This window comes from Homarus americanus, unplaced genomic scaffold (genome assembly GCF_018991925.1).
Source record: "Homarus americanus isolate GMGI-L3 unplaced genomic scaffold, GMGI_Hamer_2.0 scaffold25827, whole genome shotgun sequence".
Lineage (NCBI taxonomy): Eukaryota > Metazoa > Arthropoda > Malacostraca > Decapoda > Nephropidae > Homarus > Homarus americanus.
In genome coordinates, this window is record NW_024738300.1 from 7,009,924 (window position 1) to 7,031,786 (window position 21,863).

Genomic DNA, 21,863 nt, shown 5'->3' on the forward strand with positions numbered 1-21,863 from the left:
TAAATATTGTTTGGTTTACTATTAGACGCTTATGAATTGCCATTTTTCACTCACTCTCTGCGAAGAGAACATGTACTGTCTTTATGTACTAAAGTGTAGAACTAGGGTAAAGTAGGAGCGAGCGTAGACCAGCTGTGGTGTCTCACTGATCACAGTTTTAAGACATTTAAGAAAAACACACACACAAATCTGAGACAACTTACTGTACAGTCGACGAACAATGATAACAGCTTACCTGAGCAGGTAGACCTATCTATCTAATATTATTATCAAGATAGTTAAATATTTTTATTTTTAATAAATCCAAAAGTGTACTACAGTGTTTCCTTTTATTGATATTATGGTCAGCAAATTTTATTTAGCTCATCATAAACTGATTAAGAAAAGAAGAGACGTGTGGAGTACTCGCCATGTGCCTACGTGTGTGTAGGTATTTATGTGCACATGCATGTATGACTGCAGAATATTAAGAGGATTATTCATCCCTCTGTAAATGTTTTCTTTCAATAATCTTACAAGAAGCACTGTATGCAGACCCATGTACTGTACATAGCCAAGGGTAATAATAATATTATTATTAATCAGTAGAAATGTCACAATTTCTTTGGCATGTTCAGTCACGATCCAAAATTTCATTACTCCACTGGGAGGAGGGAAGGCAAAGTCTAGGTTGAAGAAAGGCCAGGCGAACGGACATACACGACGAGCTCAGCAGTTTGGTGATGAGGCACTATAATGGTGGAGCTCATACAACAGCACCTCAACACAATTATTCGGGCAAAACACACGAGTACAGGTATGAAATAGAATTCAAAACATTGACATTATATGCCCCTGCATAACAAATGCATTTCTAGCATTGTATACACAATACATATACTGTATAATTAGAGCGTTATCACTGAGCTCTGTGAAACTTGGTCCTGTCTCAAACCATTTATTTCTATTACACACGAAGTACCAAGTCAGTATATAAGCAGTGACTGGTCGGTTCTCAGAATTAAGGAGTTGGTGGTCGACAAGGACAGGTTTACATATTTTTCTATACTGTTGTGGCTGACAATACTACTTAATATAAAGACTTATTATTTTGAATATTGTCATATCCAGTGAGCAACATTGTTAAATACTGATACTGTAAATGTAATTAGAAATAGTAATTTGTATTTTAACTGTGATTTATATAATAATCATATTATCGGTGACTCATAGGGCCAATTGCAAGAACATCCTCGGTGTACACCATGCTGTGGTAGTCCCATGGTTGGTTTGCAAGAAGCACTCTGGGAAAAAAAATATCTACGATTCGTTATTGGAACATGGGAGGTTTCCGTGGTACTCTCACCCCCGCCCGATGACCACTGCAATGGAACTATATTTTGAAACCAAAAGAAAAGATATATAATTAGATGCGCATAAATTGTATAAATCTGCAAAGGAATACTATTTTGTATAAAATATCCTCCATATAGATCAGCACTTGAAGAATTTTATTGTTCTTTTTAAAAGAATTCCATGTTTGTATAGGAACATCCATGATCAACCTCTACTTGCCTCATCGCCGCTTATATCCTCCAAATTCTCCTAACCGTCATAAAAGGTAAGCCTTAAAGATAACTAATCCAAATAATTTATGTGTAGGAATGTGTGGAAATCAAATTAAGCTAAAAAAAGTCGTAAGTAGTCTATTTGAAGAGTGGTGAGAACTGCTCACTCTGGAACGGTTAATGGCGCCCCTTATCAGAAATAATATCGACCCAATTTTCGTAATGAGCGCAATTAATAGCCGTCCAGCACTACCAAAATAATTATTTCATAAGTATAAATACTTAGTAAATTTCATATTTTAATAAGTCCAAATATGCCAGGTAACCAGTGCCAGGTAGTTCCCAGGCATGTTTCATTTGTGTATCAGTTTAACCACAATTTGTTACCAATAAGATAAATTCAGTGACATAAATTCATGTTCTTTTTTTTAATCCCCTTAGTGACTCAATGTATTGCAAGAAAGAACTACCTTACCACTTTTTGTGCAACATTTGGTGTGGTGGTAATAATTCACTTTGCCATTGACAGTGGTAGAATCAAGTGCAGATATATTGGCTTTGTATGTTCATGATTCCAACAAAAATGAATAATGCCTTCCATAATAAATGAAATTTAAGGTCTTATTTTCTTTTCGGTCATCTAGGGAATTTTAGGATTTTAAGTTGACCGATGTTTTCCAGTTAGGTTAAGTTAGGTAGGTTTTGGAATCACCATAAAAATCTACATTAGAAAAAAAATAAAATTTTTGAGTGCGTGTTGTATATCAAATCCGTCTTGTTACCGGAAGGATATCTTGAGCTTAGCACATGATTTTGTTGGAGGGCATCTGGGGGTTAACAAGACTTATAAGAAAATTATACCTAACTTCTTTTGGCTTGGGCTATTGGGTTAAGGAAGGGTGTATCTGATTACTGTAAGACTTGCCATGTGTGCCAGGTAGCTGGAAAACCTAACCAGTTGATTAAGCCAGCACCCTTGAAACCCATTCCAATTAAAGATGAGCCCTTCAGGAAAGTAATCATTGATGTAGTTGGCCCTTTAACAAGAACGAAAAAGGGAATCAGTTCTTATTAATAGTTATGTGCTCTGCTACGAGATATCCTGAGGTATTCCCGTTGAGAAGAATTCCTGCCCAAGTTGTTGCTGCTGCTTTAACCAGGTTTTTTACCCGGTATGGTGTGCCTCGCGGTGTTCAGTCTGATCAAGGGACGAATTTTACCTCTAAGGTGTTCAAACAAGTGATGCAGGAGTTGGGAATTAAGCAGTATCATGCCACAGTTTACCACCCAAAGAGTCAAGGGGCCTTGGAGCGCTTCCATCAGACTTTCAAATCGATGTTAACAAAGTATTGTGTCGAACAAAGTAAGGACTGGGATGAGGGGGTGTATTTTTTGTTGTATGCTATCCGTTTCTGTCCCCAGTGATTGTTAGGATTTACTCCTTTCTCTTTAGTGTATGGACATACTGAAAGAAACATGGATAGGAAATAATGTAAAAACGCCTAACTCTATAAGTATAGGGATTTAAAGAACGTCTGAGGAAAGCTTACAAGGTGGCCCAAGAAAACTTATTAGAGATCCAAGGACAAATGAAGGACAGGTATGATATAAAACTCAACAACGGAGTTTTGAGCCTGGTGACTCTGTTCTTGTTTACCTGCCTCTGTATGCCACGCCATTTCATGAAAAGTTTCAGGGACCGTAATAGCTAGGAAAATTTATGATATGAATTATGTAATACATACTCCTAGAAGAAGGAAGAAACCAACAGGGGTTCATATTAATCTAATTAAACCGTACCTTGATAGAGCTCAGCATAGTGTTACTTTGAATGTTAATGATAGCCCTAATGAAGACCAAGCACTTGAAATTATTGAACCCAAATTGTGAAATAGTGATATCCTAAATAATCATCTAATGAAGTTCTCCCACCTTTCGTAGTCAGAAGTGGATGACTTGTGCAATCTGCTTAAAGAATTTCCTCAGATATTTGGAGACATGCCGAAGCCGTGCAAAGGAATGGAGCATGATATTGAACTGGTGGACGGTGCTCGTCCGATAAAGCAGTCTCCATATAGAATGAGTCCTCATCAGAAGGCGCTCATGAGGAAGGATGTCGGCTACTTGCTACAGCATGGACTGGTGGAGCCAAGCGACAGTGAGTTTTCGTCCCCAATTTTGTTGGTGCTCAAACTTGACTCCAGCAAAAGGTTGTGCACTGATTATCGCAAAGTCAATGTGATCACCCGGACGGACTCATATCCTCTACCCACAATTGATGACATCATCGAAGACATCGGAGACGCCAAGTACATCACCACCCTTAACTTGCTGAAAGGGTATTACCAGGTGCCACTGACTTGCAGGGCTAAGAAAATCTGCCTTTGTGATGCCAGATGGTCTATATCAATATCGTGTGATGTCCTTTGGCCTGATAAATGCACCTGCTACATTCCAGCGATTAATGAACACAGTGGTAGCGGGGCTTCACAATGTGCGAGTCTACATCGATGATCTTATCCTATTTTCAAACACCTGGGAGGAACATATGAAGTACCTGAGAGCTATTTCAACAACTGGCATACTACCTAACTGGAAATTTAGCCAAGAGTGAATTTGGTCATGCTCAGGTAACATTTTTATGGCATGTGGTTGGCTTTGAAAAAGTGTCGCCTGTAGCAACAGAGGTGGAAGCTATAAAGGAGTTTCCTGTCCCTACCAACCGACAAGAAGTCATGAGGTTTCTGGGAATCGCTGGCTTCTACGGAAAGTTTTGCCCTAACTTTGCTTGTGTCGCAGCGCCCCTCACAGACTTAGTGAGTCCAAAGAAACCATTTGAATGGACTACAGAGTGTCAGTTGTCATTTAGGAGAATATGCCATTTCCTGCCAACATCTCCAGTGTTGAAAGCTCCAGATTTCTATCAGCCATTCAGTTATTCCTGAGTTTTTAATTATTTTGTTTCAATTTAAGGGGGGAAAGTGCGAGCAAACTATTGGCCTAATACATATTCAGAAACTAAGTAGTTGCACTTAACAGCTTAATCTGTCCATATTTTCCCTTGAAGTAGTTATTGAGGTCTAAATTGCATGGAATTGTACAATATCCCTAGGCAACTTTGGGGGTGCCTGGCACCTAAGACTTGGTGTAATTTTACGAGCAAATTTGGGTGTTTAAGGAACCCTTGGTGTTATTTTAAGGTAAATTTTGGTGTTTCAGGCACTCAATACTATAGCGTATATCCTTGGTGTCATTTTAGAGGTAAATTTGCATGGGTCGACGTCTGCTTCAGCACCCTTTCGACTCCTGATCAACAACTCCTAGTGGCTGCACCAGTGACCTACCATGTGACCCACCATGTAACCCAGTGCACCCAGTTACATCGGACAGCTGTCTTCGACATCGCTTAGGTCATATTATCTGCCACCCCCTGGCAACTAATACGTCATCGATGCCATCTTTGACACGTCATTTACGGGTTTTCGCATCCATAAGCAAGGAGTGACTGTGACCTATTTCCCACCAGCTGAGACTCTGCACCTCGCAGAAGTCTACGGATCTGCCTACCAGATCGTCAATCAAGTCTTTGTGCTAGGAATTTCACAAACATCATTAGTTTTATAAAAGTAAACATATTCTACAGCATACTATCACACATCAGATGTCGTGATAGGCTAGTTTTTAATTAATGAATGCCTTACTTGTATATTATTGACGTAATATAATTTTAGTAGTTTTATTTATTCATTAATTATACTTTAATTTATTTACTGAAAATGGATGGGCAAGGTTATTGTTTAGTATAATCTTGTGTTATTCGCATTATCATTTATGGATACTTTATTTCATTTACCTAGTTCAGACATTACGCAATTGGCGGAAGGTTATAATAGTACCTACGCAATACTAACTGATGCAGTGCTCCCTACCGGAGCTGGCATTGATACTAACATAACGAAAGTTTTGCATGGAATACAAATTCATTTACAGTAAAGCACTTCCATTAAGAATAATAAACAATTAATATATCAATCATTTGGTGATTTACACCGTCCCCAACTTAGGTCAGGTCGTACGTACGACACCACACCTCAGTACTGTTCTGTTCATTCTCCCTACCCACCAATCCCCAGTGTGTCAGGATAGTATACTTTACCTCCTACATCCTTTACTCTTCCAGTGATCATCAAAGTTGTCTAACAGCCAACTAACATTGGCTACAGCTGGCTCAAGCATATTTACTAACACTACCATTGCATTATAGTGTTGCCGCAGAATGACCGCTCTCGCGAGTTCACAGGGGAAGATGATAATCGCATAGTTACAATTTTACATTAATGTGAGGAGTTGTGCAGAACATTGCAATCGCGGAAGACGAGGATTACAAGGGCGGCACCATATCATTAGAGCAGTTTTCACGCATTTTTTAAATTGCGAAATTTGTATTATTTTAAAGGGACCCTGCATACAGTCAAGCTATGAATGATGATAATGCCCAGTCTAATACAAATCTTTCATACGTATGTAAGACCCCACTTAGGGTAGCCCGTACCCCACTGGCCAGAACTGTAACACCTGTGGCGCCGGTTCGTCACCACAAGGTTGCAATTGTTATGCAAATACTATAACACTAATGGTCGCACTATTGACTAGTGTTACCAGCTCCAACAAGGTGGTAACAAACCCAAACACCACAGAACCCTTACAACAAATTCAAGACCACGACGAGACCTACCTCCGTCCCATTCAGTAGTTGTTCAAACCAAGTCTACTACTGTACTGACAGTAATATGTGGTGTATATTACATGACTCTGCCTCAAATAATTTCCAGGACTATGTTACTCTCTAACGGTGTATGATAGACAGCCACGACAGCCACTATTATAAGCAGTCGGGGAAGGCCACCAACTTGCTCAACAATACGCGGGATAAATAGATCCGTAACAACGCCAAGCAACACTTTTAGTGCAGTTTCGTTAATCATGACATTGGACAAAACACAAGTGTTGTCTGTTCCGGTGAGAGTGGGTACCAATGCTCTTTCCCTAGATAAGTTAGCGTCCTATCAAGAGCTACAGCGACATTCACCTCAGCAAGGATTTCAAGTTCGACCTACTGACACTGATCTCTCAGGAGTTTCCTGTGCCCAGCTTGACATTACGGAGGAGTAACACAACCTCTACGTTTTTCTAGACATGGTAAATCATTTCCGGCAGTGTGTTACATAGTCAAGGACTTTTGCTTTCCAGCTGGAGGATTAATTGGCCTTCCAACTCTTAAACGCAACATGATAGATGTCCAACGAAGTCGACATACTATTACTGTTGGTGGCGATATCTATCGTGACATGTACACTCGCAACAAAAAGTATCGGTGCATACTGTAGTGTGAACAATTTGAGACCAGTGACGATTGGTATTGGGAAAGGCGAGTTGTTCCAGCCGTATGTTGGCAGCCCTGTAATCCTGCTGAGTAGCTACTATGGCCTGGTCAAGTGAAACAAACTGTTATAAATAAGGTCGGGAAGTGAAGAGACAGTATAAAATATGAGGAGCTCCCTGTTACCAAACTTATTTGTGATACTTGTGAATATTGCCACATTAATTTATGCAACCAAATAAACCACATAACCTGGTCGTCCTGAGGGGTGGTGCAGCCTGGACGGCCGCTCCGAGACCTGTCGTCTGTATCACCAGTTTCGAGGCATCGCGGTGCAGCGGTGTTCCTGTGGACACCAACTCGCCGGCTAATATCTGTGACGCCGAACCCTTCGTTATGAAGGGCAATATTAGCTCCTCGTGTTCCCTCTGAGGTTTCCATGTCGTCTGGCATGTGTAGATCTCTACTGCTTCATATTGCCTCTGTTTTATACCCACGTTCGCCGAGACCGAACCCTCGCTCATCATTTTTTTTTTTTTTTTTTTTTTTTTGGGCACCCACCCACATCCTTGTGTAAGGTGAAGCGCAGAAGCGTTTACAGCGCCCAACAGAGAATCATTCTAAGTTCATGCTTGCCTTATGTCTCATGAGCTAAGGGCGTAGAAGCCTGAAGAGTCAAGGGCGTAGAAGCCTGAAGAGTCAATGATTTATGTCTAAGCAAGTTATTGGAAGTTCCAACAACCTGTCCCTGAATACGAATTCGCAACTTTCGACTTACAGCAGGTACCTACTTTGCTGCTTGGTGAACAGGGACAAAAAGGACTAGGAAGAGTGTCCAAACAACTTCCGCCGGCCCGGGAATCGAACCCGTGAAATCTTGCTTGCGAGGCAAGAACGGTACCGCTCTACCACCAGCTCCCCTCGCTCATCATTCAGTCGACACAAAGCAACAATCCGAAAAGAGGAAACAAACACACTGATTGTCAGCCATATGGCAACACCTAGTGGAGGGGGGAGAGGGGGGTTATGAGGATACACTTACCAACCTTCCCGACATATCATAGTGTATGCTTATCGTTTCGGAAGTCGTCGATCTCACCCTGCACCGATACTTTTTGGTGCGAGTGTACAATTCTGTTCCATTGCTCACTGCCAGGGTGAATGTTTTAACCAACTCTCCTACTACGAGGAAGAGGTATTCCAGTCCCAGCACATCCCAGACCCTACCGACTCATTTACCTGGCGTGTTTTTAGCAGCAAAAATTGGATAGTAGTACCTGCAGGTTTAACAGGTATTCAGCATTTTCGGAATGAGGACGTAACCAGGGTCACTGTTCGCTTACCTGACGTTTTCATTGGGACTGACAGAGTCTATCTTACGAACACTTTAAGAATTAAAGGTCTTTCATATGAATCTACATTGAGTACGATTCGTCCTGGTACTTTCAACAGATGTCCTCGTTCTCAACAGAACAGGCGCTCCCAGAATATTGAAACAGGGATGTTACTTGTGTGATTATCTGGTTTTACCATACTAATGGTTGTTTTAAAGCCTATACAATTCCCAATTGGTAGTGCTACACGTACACTTACATAAACCAGACAGGAAAGGATGGATCAAATAGTACTACGTTAAGGTACTTGATCTCCCTCAAGGCAAGACTAGGTCACTCGAGTTGCTTGCCGACTACAAAAAAGATTAGAGCTTTACCTGGCAATCTACTAGGTCAGACCAGTTTCACTTCAAATCACATATCTTTAAAAACTGAACATAAACCTCATTTATATACCAGCTTACAGAATACCTCATAGCATCTAGAACAGAAGGATGATATTCGGTGAGTCATTAAAGACACTATCCCGAATAGGTACCCAATGCCTGTTCTGAGCGATATATTGCAATATTTATTCAAAGATAATTCTGTCTTAAGCACTCTCTTGGGCCATTTTGAATTGCTACTTATGCCTGTCGGCCTTCGAAAAGCGCCATTGACTCTTAAAGAATGATCAACACTTTGTTTGATGATTTAATAGGCAATACAATATGTGCTTATTAGATGATCTCATTGCAGTCATTAAAAATGTAGACAGTCATCTTGCCAAACTCCTGAAGTTTCCAGAAACTTTCTACAGTGGGACTTACAGTTAAGTTTCCTATATGTAAATTTAAAAAATAAAAAAACAACTCCTTGGTCATGTAGTCGACGGAGACGGCATTCATATATTTGACGGCAAAGTCAAAGCCTTTATACATTTCCCACGTCCTACAACCGTGGTGCATAGTTTTCTTGGTTTATCAAAATATTATTGTCCTTTTATGATAGGATATGCGACGTTAGCTTCAGCGCTGACTTAGTTACTCAAGAAGGACGCCATTTTTGTCTGGAATGATGAACAGGAGATTAATTTTATTGCATTGACGATGGTAATTCCCAATGCACTTGCTTTAGCATTTCCTGACTTCACTCACCAGCACCTTAGGACGAAAGCTCGGCACTGTACTCATGCAGCTGGACTCATGAGGGAAACATAGTGATTCCTTACGGCAGTCATAAACTTAATGATGCAGAAACACGCAATGCATCTGGAAATATTAGCTGTTGCCTGGGCACTTAAGAGGTTTTAAGGATTTAACTTTGACAATCTCATAACCGTCCATATGGATCATGTGGCAGTGACCGAGCTGTTCCAAAGAAAAATCCTTTCAGGCAGACTAGCACGCTGGTATCTGACCATTCAAGAATTCGCCCCCGTGTTCAGGTACTTACCAGGACGAGCGAACGTGGTTGCAGACTCTTTGTCCAGGAACATAGCACCAGTCGGGGGAGTAGACAAATTTCCCCAAGTTAACTCTTCCGTTCAGTCAATTTGAACTACGGCAAGACATACGCCATCACTCCAAACAGACAGGTAAGGGTATTGTTACGCTAATTATTTTACCTGATTCAATGCGTGCAACGGTGTTGAAGTTGTATCACCATGTACACCCTCCCACACTTCCACATGCTACAGTCAGCGATGTCAATCATAGTCTCCGAGAGTTGTGAACCAAGGGAGTATGAACCCGCGTCTAAAGCATTCACTCGTGAAGTGGAGAGTGGAACCGGGGGCCTGTGTGAGAGGAGGGTAGGAGTGGAAGGTAGCAACAGGGATGAAATGGAAGTACTGCCACTCCATTAAACAAAAACAGGTCGATTTAACAAATTGTATCAAAAAGTCATCCGACCGGATGATGAAAAGTTTGAAGAATGGACGCACAGAGAACAAATCACGAAACCCACGGATCCCCCCAAAACCAAGAACAAGAAACAATAGACCCGCTACGTAAGGTAGTGAAAATAATGCAACATAACGTCCTCCATTGAAGAAACTAATAAATTCAGTTTGTCCAGCCACTACAACTACGTTGACGCAGATAGTATACTCATAAACTCACACGGCCAAAAGGCGTCTGAGGAACTGAAAATATTGGTTACAGGATCCATAAATCCAATCTATCAGAGGGGCCAAATGACGGGGTGGCCATTGCCATAAAAAGAGATGTCCACCACAGAATCATAGACGACTTCACCTCTGAAACTCTCGCTGTTCAAATCAACTTGACCACAGGACCAATCATAATAGCCACAACCTACCTCCCACCACGCAGGGACTACCTGCCTTACGAGGACTTCCACAGACTCCTATCATACCACCACCCAACCTACATCATTGGGGACATGAACACCAGAGATCCTCTACTAGATGGTAAGAGGACAACTAGCAATGTTGGAAGAAGTCTCACTGGCCTCATAACAGACAAAAAATCCCAGCTTATAGGCCCGGACTTCCCCACGTTCTACAGTAGGAACTCAGCCACTACTCCAGATATAGCAATAACAAACGGCAGATGCTTTCACAACTATCTCTTTGAACAAGGCCCTGTAACCTCCAGCGATCACATACCTATAATCATGACCACCTCAGCAACACCAATAACTATACCAGCTCCACCACGGAGGATCGCCAAGCAGATCGACTGGGAACTACTGTATTCACCGAAAAAGCTCCTGCCAAACTTGAGGCCAAGGACATGACAATCCTGTAGACCATAGACAATCAGCCGGTGAAGAAATCAACACATGGTGTGAAGCCATAGGAACAGCCTACCAGGAGGCCACTCCTCTCAAACGCAACAGAACTCTCCCACACCCACAACAGACTTCAGAGAGCCGAAACCCATGGTTGGGACATCGTAAGCTACAATACATACAGAAGAATAGGGGAGGAAATAAAAACAATATCTCTGGAACAAAGCAACCTTAAATGGGGCGAAATTGTTGAACAACTCTCACATACATACAACGATCCAGGAGAGTTCTGGTGTCGAGTTAAGAGACGGAAAGGTTGCAGCCGTAACGAGTCATCATATATAACTGACCGTGCAGGAAGTAAAATATATGACGACCAAGACAAAGAACACATATTCAGGGGCATATGGAGAAACATCTTCCGAATCACAAATGAAGAGAATAGGAAATTTGATGGTACCCACGAGGAGCTCGTCCTCGATGAACTCCGGGGCCAGACACACCGCACTCAGCCTTCCCCTGAGTGGACAGCCCAATGTCCTAACCAATCACCCCGGAAGAACTCAACACAACCATCTCCAATACCAAAAATAAAGCCCCTGGCTATTCAGGCATCACCAAGGAGATCCTCAGCCACATAAACAACCCGGCCATGGAGAGACTGGGAGCCACAATGAACGCTTGCCTGGCCTCGGGTTACTTCCCTTTTAAATTCAAAGAGGCCACTATTACCCTAACGCCAAAACAAGGAAAGAACCCCGCCGTCCCACTGAACTACAGACAGATCTCCCTCCTCGAAGTACCTGGAAAAATCCTAGAAAAAATTATCAATAACCGTCTGAGAAATCACCTGGAAACAACCAACAGAGTCAACTGCAGATAATTCGGGTGAAAGGAAAGTCCACCACAACAGCAATAGCCCTGGCATGTGAAAACATAGCCAGAGCCGCGGCGGGTGGTAGACAATGTAAGCTAACTCTCCGAGATGTAGCGAAAGCATTTGACAAAGTCTGACATGGCGGTCTAAAATATAAGATCCTTCAACTCGGACTTCCCACCAACATTGAAAAACTACTTTGCAACTTTCTTGACGGCAGAAATGCGTCCTCTCCCCCACCCTATATATTATCTACACAAGTGACACCCCGCCTCCCACTAGAATAGGTAACGAAGATATTATGTATGCAGATGACATCACTCAAATAACAACACATCAAAGAAAATCGCAAGCATTACAGGTCGACAACACCAGGCGGGAATTAGAAAGGGTAAGTAATTCCGAAAAACAATGGAAAATCCAAACCAATCTCCCGAAATTCACAGTGATACCCTTATGCAGAAGGAAAACCCATCCATTCATAACCAATAATGCCCAGATAGAATACAAAAGCATAGGCACCCTCCTGAGCGTGCATATATCCACGACAGGTTACTCCCATTATGTCCACGCCAGGAAGGAAAAGGCATGAAGAGAGCTGAGAAAACTATACCGCTTTAAAGCGCTTCCTGAGAAAATAAAACTCCGCCTGGTGACATCATTTATCATACCGATATTAACTTACCCAGCAGTACCTCTTCATTCTATGACCACCAATCAAATATTAAAATTACAGGTGGTCCAAAATGAAGCCCAAAGATTCGTCACAGGTGAAAGATACCCCTTCACCAGAACCACAGCCGAGATACATAGAGACCTGAGAATAAAACCTGGCCAGCAGAGTCTGGCAAAAGATAGAACGATCAGAGCAAGAACTTCTTCAAAGACTCCCACCAGATAACGACAACAACCATACATGGTTCACAAAATGTTGCCAAATCTCAAAAGGTCCATTACCACCCCCGATCTATATGGCCAGGCAATAGACAACCTCCCTAGACCAGCATCCGCCAGTAGGATAGGCGGAACATGAAATAAGGCCCTCAAAACACCCATATATATGGAATAGGGTACGATGTCTAGTGCCTGTACCGAAAGACAATAACTAACCCATGACACAACCCTAACACACCATTAGCTTAGCTAGGCAGTGGTCAGCCCGCCCTCTCTTACCTCCTCCTAAATTTCTTCAATTTTCAAATTATAACTTCCTTCCCCCACCTCTAATCTTCTTTCACCCCTCCTTTCTCTACACATACACACAAAAAAGAGGGCTGGGAGAGGGGCAAGGTAAAACGTCTCTAGGTACAACCCTGTATTTATTAAGCAAACTATTAATGCATAATAAAGATAGTGTGGTATAGGAAATTAGTAAGTCTGCGCCTGTTACTGGTGTGGTTAATTATATATTCATATTTTACTGACCAAATGTTGTGAGACAATAAATGAGCCAAAATAGTACTACACTCCCTCTCCTGCCACCCCCGACTGGATATTGTCCAAAACTAGGAAGCATTAAGTTTTAATTAAGATGCTGTTGCTGATGTTGGGAGATATTCCATTGGGTATTTCTATGGTCACCTCCATCCACATAATGAAGATATTTGTAATCTTTTCAGTTAATATCACGTTCCATATCAGTATAATTCATTCATGAGAGCTTCAGTCGACATGTTAACACTTTGACCATTATAAAACCCTACTCAAAACATAATCATACCACACTCATTAAAATGGCTAACATTATCCACAATTTTGTCAATGTAAGCTACAATAAGTGTTCACTGAAGTCGACATCGATAGCTCTCAATTATAGAAAACATTGAAATTTGGTTAAGTGAATCTACCACATTAAGGACATATACTTGATAACAATAATGTAAAGGAACTATATTATACATATTTGAAAGTCTATATCTGGGTAAAACACCCTCCTCTCTATAACCCCAACTGTCGTTCGGCAATGTAATTAATAGTTTCTCTGTTTCTTAGACCTTTAACCAATCAGGGTGAGAACTAGGTTTTCCAGACTCATTTCCTGGCGTCCACATGGATAGGCAGCGGACTCGGTTATTCTTACAGGGTCAGATCATCTCACTGCCAGACAACGGCCTCAGTATAAGGGCCATCGCTCACCAGTTAGGTGTCTCGCCTCAGACTGTTTCCAGGTGGAACTGGATACAGAGATGGGAGGAGACGGGAAACTTGACAGGCCTGGGTATGTATGAATACATAAACGTTTTATGCATTATTTTTACGTGCTCCTAATATTGATTGATTTATTTTGTCGTTATTATATGAAATGTGTGACAGAATAAATGGTTTACCCTTTTCTTCAGTTTCGAGACCCAGTTCCAGAGTCACTACTCCCCAGGAAGACGAACGCATTAGGCAGGCAGAGGAAGGAAAGTCCCTTCACGAATGCTGTTGCTATCAGAGACGAACTGCAGCTCAACGTGTCCAATGAGACTGTACGGAGACGGCTGCATGAAGCGGGAATCCACCATAGGTAGGGCATGGTAATGAATAATTGATAAACTAATTATAAATTTGCGCAATGTAAATATGCTTATTAAAATTTTTACATTACAGTCAGAAAGAAGTCTCAGTGCAGCATTAGTATTGAATAGTAGGTAGGAGACAGCTATCAAACAAGGAGGTATTACCGCCTGGGAAGATATTGGAAGCATAATGTGTTGTCTAATGGTAGACCCTGCTGCTATGTGGCATCGCGAAAATTATGACCAAGTCCCAGGTTGCTGATCTGTCTTTCTGCCTCATTTACACACAATTGCAGGGTCTCAATTGTTTCTCTTACTTGACAACACAACATACATATATTGTTTCTCACTATTTTTTCTCTCTATAGTTCTTTAATATTATTATTACAGTGTTATTATTATTATTTTTATCGTTATTATTTTATTTTACCTTTTATTTATAAATGATATTTACGATTAATAATGATTAAATTTTCGCCCCCCAGGCCCTGATGTGGGTCAGTGACCTGTGCCCGGGTGGGTTAATCCCGTAAAAAATAAAAAAAAATAAAAAAAAAATCTGTGATAGCGAAACTGGTGAATGGCAGTTCTTTTACACTTCTATCAGAACAAATCATAAGGCAAACACAAGCAGGAGATATTTTGAATAATATAATTACTTTAAAGGAATAAATATATAAGCTGTGACGAATGTGCATCGCAAAACCTATTCTCATTTACAACCAGAATTTCACTAGTTTGTTACTCTCTAATTGTTAATTATTTATTGCTTCGTATGAAAATCCCAAATAACTAAATTTCACAGGGCTCCTGCAAGCAAGGAGCACTTCACTGATCAACACTGTACTGCGAGGCTCGCCTTCACTCACCAGTATATTGATGTGGGATTAGACTTTTGGTCAAGAGTGATCTTCTCTGATGAGAAGTCTTACACTTCGACCAATCATAGCCAGATACATTTGTGGAAGCGGAATAACACGATGTATGTTAAAATACCCTTCTTTATGGTCATACTGAAACCAATTAATAGTAGGTACTCCCGACTTACGACCGACTCGACTTATGTCCACCAGCACTTACGACCTGCCTCAGTCGTACCAAAATTTGGTCAAATTATGTATTTTTGAGTCCCAAAGTCAGTACACAGACAAAATTTTCATCTGGAATTCACTTTAAAATGGCTGGCAAGCTTAAAAATAAGTGTTTTGTGGTGCTGAGAAGAAAAAGAGACCCAAATTTTCTATTTTCTATGTGTTATTTAAGCATTTCCGACTTACGACCTGGATGTCGGTCCCTAACCCCGTCGTAAGTAGGGGAGTACCATTTAGGCTAAAAATGTAGGAGCTCTGTTTATCTATTAATCAGCCTTGAGGATAAATGTAAGCGTTAGCTATTAATCAGTTTAAACGTAATCATTAACCTAAATAGGGATTTTGCAATGTATTACACTGGAAGTACTGGGATTACGGGTTTTCATTTGCAGATACGACCGTCGCCACATTTTTGAGGAAGCACGCAGCGGATACGTTGCCTGCACTACCTGGGGATGGATCTCCCTCCATGGTGTGGGTGATGTGACACAAATTGAGAGAAAGTTCACTGCCCAGAAATATATAGACATCATGCAAAATTTCTTCCTTCCTTCCTTGCAAGAACGAAACTTCCCATTCCCACCAGGTCCAGTCAGTTTCATGTAGGATCGCTGTCCCATCCACGCAACCAGAGTACTGTAGTCACGGACTGGTTTCAACAGCAAGAGAATTTGTTTCTGATGGAGTGGCCAAGCAAGGGTTGCGACTATAATCCTATAGAAAATCTATGGGGGACAATGGTCAATACGTGGGAGACTGAGACAGAGAGGACATCTCAACAGCTGATGGCCCATATGAGAAGGCAATGGTAAATGTTCTGTCAACAACCGCAGCTCATTAAGAACCTCGTCTCTTCAATGCCTGAGAGACGCTAGGCTGTTATTGAGAAGGCAGAAGGATGGACAATATATTAAATGTGAAATAAATGCTAATACTATTAACAGTAGTAATATTGAGGTAATGGGTGAGTTATGATTACCCTCCACCTGAGTAAATTATACAAGGCACGTGATAATGATCAAACTAAATGATTATTTGAAGCTTGATGGAACGGTCACTTAAGCAACATGTTAGACAATGAATTTGTAAATTGGCCGAAAAAATTAGCAACTACTTTAGTCTAGAGGAAAATGATAAGGCTTAATTTTTCTACCACTATGTAATGATCGCATATGATGGATAACTAGTAGCTTGGCAGAGTTTGAATCTCACTGTGTGTGTGGAGGAGGGGGGGGGGCGTGAAAAGTAAGCATAAAAACGAAGAGTATTTTTAGAGGTTCATTTAAAAATTAGCATATCACTCTCCTCAGTTATAGCAATTCAACCCCCTTAGAGTAACTGCAAATTTACAATTTCAGATAAAGCGGACTTCTCGGAGTAATTATACACTGCTGATCCCTGACTGGCGCTGCTCGCCAGGCGGGCCTGGCCACCCTTACATGATGTAGTGCACAAAATTGCACACTGGGAAAGTTTTTATGGCCAGTCGATACTATGGAGGTTAAATTTAATGAATCGTAAAATTCACTGAAATTCACTGTTAAATAACTGTATTTAGTTATGGGATAGTGTGCAAATAAAAGCAACATCTACACCTGGCAGTGGTTAACCATAACAGGTATGAGCAGCGTTGTTAGATCTAAGTGAAATCCTCCCCTGCTCAGTATAATCGCTTAAGACGTTGCTCTCGGTGCTTATTAGCTTACTTGCTAAGTCTCAGCATATAATTATATAGTGCTATCATTTGAAAGTCGTTTACCAAGAAAAATAGTTATGCGAGCCAATTCATAGGGTAATTAATGTATACCTTCCTCCCTAATTATGAACGCCACTACTTACATACGCTGCCCTCAGCCTGTTTGAATGAATTAGGAATATTGAAAAGTTTTGCATATATGGCAACTTATCGTTTCGCATTATTTATTTTATTATTATCATTATTATTATTATTATTATTATTATTATTATTATTATTATTATTATAATTATCATTATTATTATTATTATTATTATTATTATTATATTTTTTTATTATCTATTGTTATTTATTATTTATTATTATTATTGTTGTTTATCATTATTACATTTTCACCCCCAGGCCTTGATGTCGATCATTGACCTGTTGCCCGGGTGGGCTAACACCGTAAACAAAAATAATAAAAAAAAATAAATAAAATTTATACAGTTAAGAATCAACTTTGCACAAATATGTCTGCAATACGGCATCCAACAAAGCAAGCCTCCCCAGTGAGAACTCTACAAGTCAGGCCTCCATAGCAACACTCTACAAATTAAGCCTCCAGTCCAGAGTGAACACTCAGCAAATAAGGCCTACCATCCACCGACAAATGGCTTCGTCGAAAGAACCAATCGTAAAATCCTTGAGATTCTTTTGTCATATCGTGAATCCAATTCACAATGCATGAGAGGATTGGTTTGCTCAAGTAGTGTGATAACTGTTTTGGTATCACAGTAATTTTTAAAATTAAGTTCTGGAACTCTTAAGTGGCAAAGTGGCAAGGCTTGATGTAAACACTTCTTGGCGTTTTCTGTTTTATTGCTGAAGCAGGTATATGCACAGATATAATCAAAGGCATTTCGTCTTATTAACTTTCCTCCTTTAGTTGACAATCTCTCTTCCCTTTCTCTTCGGAACAATGTTGCTTCACTCTCTTTCTTTTACAGGTGCTTTAACGGGCAATGTTCTGTGGATTTGGCATCCTGCGTACCACCATCAAGGCCGTGGGCTCGTAACACACGTCTTGCCCGCGGTGCCCACCATTTCTCTTTAGATGTCGGTCACACTAGAATAACCCGTTATAGTACATCCTTCTTTCCTCACACAGTCAAACTGTGGAATGCTCTGCCTTCTGTATTTCCACACTCATACAATCTGTCTCTGTTTAAAATGCTGGTTTTCCGGCATTTTCTATTTTTAATTTATTTTTATTCTTATTTTTTCGCCACCCAGGCTCCAATGTGGGCCGATGACCTGTGCCTGGGTGGGCTATTCCCCGTAAAAAAAAAAAATCTGAGAAAATATATTGTGAATTTTCTCCAGGGAAGTGTTGTGAATATCACTTTGAGATAAAACTTCTGTTAAGTGTGAACCTCCTTGTCTAGTGGTAAATCACCATAATATGTTGTTTAGGGCACAGACAAATGTTTTGCCTTCTGACATACTCTCAGGCAAATCTCGCCTTGTCTTCAGTGTCTATTTCTCTACTTAGCAAATCAGCAGCTTCACAGACATCCTCTGTCAAGTATGGACACATTTAGCAGCGTCACGACTGAAATGATTTATAAACAACACACACCGGCAAGTCTATAACATTATAAATAGGTTACGCTCTCATGGTTAGAGAACCTGAATGAATCGCCCAACTTTCGCCCAAATTTTCAGGTCCATTCCTTATTACTGCAAAGGAAAACAGCAGCAGGTTTAAAAATTTTAAATCAAACACAAACATCAGACGTAGTATATGCGGCCAGACTTAATAGGATACACCCAGAGTTCCTACCAGGGATGTTAATGATATCCCGGACACATTTGCTCAAACCGCAAGCATATCAAGTGCACAAGCTGCATTTAATGATTATCGTTTAAAACTACGCTCTGTAACCCAATTGCAATTTTTTTTATCTCCAGTTTCTATAATTTACCAATGACAAGCACATTGCAGATTTTTTCCAATTTATATCATACCCAATGACAAGCTCATCGCTGATTTAATTAATACAGGTTTAAGATGGGTGGATGCCCACTCTTTATTTAAGCCCTAATTTTCAAAACACAGGAGGTAGTATTTCTTTTCTCATTTGTCACAGAATCAATGTTACCGCATGCCGCAAATCTGTAATTTTTCCCCTTTATCTAGAAGCAACGCTGCCACATACTGTACTTCTATTGTTATTGAATTTCCAATGTTCTCACTGCATGAGAAATGGAACCTCTCCCAATCCATGTAATGACACACTTGTGACCCTAGATAATTATCAAACTGAGCATTAATAGTGCCTGATCACTTCTTATTTATTTTAGCAATGGATGATCCTAAGGTGATGCCACAGTGTAAATTGTCATATTTATGTTTGTATGTATGTCCGGCCTATGCATTCACGTTTATTCCTGCTGCAGAAGGAATATGTGAACTGGCACTCATACAAACGACTGCCCGCACACCACTTACACAATGTGTTTATACACCTGGTTCCACGAATACGGTGTTCCATGCACATCCTCATAACGTGTGATATATTTTTCTTGACCAACAGTGTCATTTGACTACGCCAGGATGGTAGTAAGCTCTTCCTAGTTCAAGGTTATTATTTTATTTTCTGGCTTTAGACTATTGTAAACTCACCAGTAGTGCCATCATAGCCTTGCCAGCCCTTCATCTTTTTTCATTTTATACTTTAATTTGGTTTTAACTTCAGTTCTGATATCTTCATTCTTTAAATGTTAAGATTGCTCCCAGCAAACACAATCTAGTTTCTGATAATTTAACATTATTTACTTATCTCAATGAAACACAAACCCCTTCATATGAAGATATTTTGCAATTTTATTTTTCTTCTGGTCTGTAATTCCCAGTTTTTGTTGTACCAACTTTCATTCTTATTTTATAATTTTTTTGTATGTTTTAATATCACAGATACATCACTTCAAAAGTTGCGATTGTACTGTTTAAAGCATTCCCATGTAAGGAATTTAAGGCTAGGAATTCAAACTCTCAACCCTCGGTTATAAATTCCTCAGTTTAGCTACAGCACATTTTATCTTTTATAACATGGATAGGCATCCATAGGTTATATTTTATACTTCAAGGTTAGTTTACTCCTTATAGAACTCGGAGGGTGGTGGTCAATCAAGGTATTTGCCCCTGTCTAACAGACGGTAAAAGTAATATAAATATAGGTTACATACATTAGGTTTATTTTCTCAACAAATGGAAAAAAAGAACATTTGGGTTTGAATAATTAAACCATAAACATTTATGAATGTTACTGTCAGTGCCAGTGCACCTTATACTGACTCAACAGACTTTATAATCAGCAATTACAACAGGTAACTGAAAGCTATAACACACAGGTGATTAGACTATGTATATGATCAACGATCTCATCACTTTTTACTTTATATAAAATGCTAATGTTTCTGTAAGCTGTACAAAGAAATTAAAGATTTCAGCAGCCATTCCAAATCACTTTAAAGTTAAAAGAAATCCTCAATGTCATTTCATCGTTGATTTAATATTGACACAACGGTAACCCACTGACGTCATTCTTTTAACAGAACACAAACCATTCCACACAATTATGTACTGTCAGCTTACTAAAGTATCTTGGTCTAGATTTAAAAAAAAAATAATCTTGTCAGTTTACCTCTTTTAATTCGGACAGAGAATGAATCTACTTCTGGTGAAAATTCAGTGTAATAAAGATGCTATTGGAAATTATAGTCATGCTAGTTAGTTAGCTAGTTAGTTATTATATCTTTCAAAATCTGCTTTTGTGTAGCAGCTAAATAAGAAAATTAGATGCGCTCTGATCTCCTGGAATCTCCAGTTAACGGAATAAGTTTACGCACATAACTTTCAGAATATTTCTCGACTTCATAGATGAAATGAGCAACTTCTATCCGTTCCGAGTCGGTGAATTGATAAGTGTATAATTTGTATAAGTATTGATGTTCTCATAACCTTTTAGCACCAGCTGGTGAGGAACTCCAGACACTTCACCTACCTTCACCACCAAGTGACGGACGTTGGACACCTCACCTGTCAACAGTCTGCTTCACACTGTGGGTGAGAGGGCCACACTGCCGCCTGTCTCTAACATATACTGTATAATAATAAAGTATAATCATTTGTTTACATTTTTTTAACTAAGATCAATTCTTGTTGGCTCTCTCTATCTTTGTTATTGATCCATATTTATTGTTTATGCTTTTTTCCTATTTGCAGTAATTTAAATTCACGGAGATATTTGTGTGTTGCATAATAAAGAGACCTGTGACCGGAAGAGCTGGGGTGGAGAATGTCACGATAATACGTTTACCTGCTGGCGGGGGAGACATCTCTCTCTAATACGTGTATGAGTATTGAATGTGCATGTGCTGGAATCAACCGTATTGGCGGTGTAGTGATGACATGCTGTACGCAATTAATACTGTTTGGTTTTCTATTAGACGCTTATGAATAGCCATTTTTCACTCACTCTCTGCGAAGAGAACATGTACTGTCTTTATGTACTAAAGTGTAGAACTAGGGTAAAGTAGGAGCGAGCGTAGACCAGCTGTGGTGTCTCACTGATCACAGTTTTAAGACATTTAAGAAAAACACACACACAAATCTGAGACAACTTACTGTACAGTCGACGAACAATGATAACAGCT

General features: G+C 40.1%; 1 protein-coding gene across 1 annotated transcript in view; it reads right to left on the reverse strand.

Moving 5' to 3' along the window:
- Positions 1–21,286, reverse strand: part of LOC121873808 — a 100,609-nt gene extending 79,323 nt beyond the window's left edge. Inside the window, exon 1 of the mRNA XM_042377514.1 lies at positions 21,212–21,286. The gene's annotated coding sequence lies outside the window, so the exon portion shown is untranslated. The remainder of the gene's footprint in view (positions 1–21,211) is intronic.
- Positions 21,287–21,863: the final 577 nt, after the last annotated feature.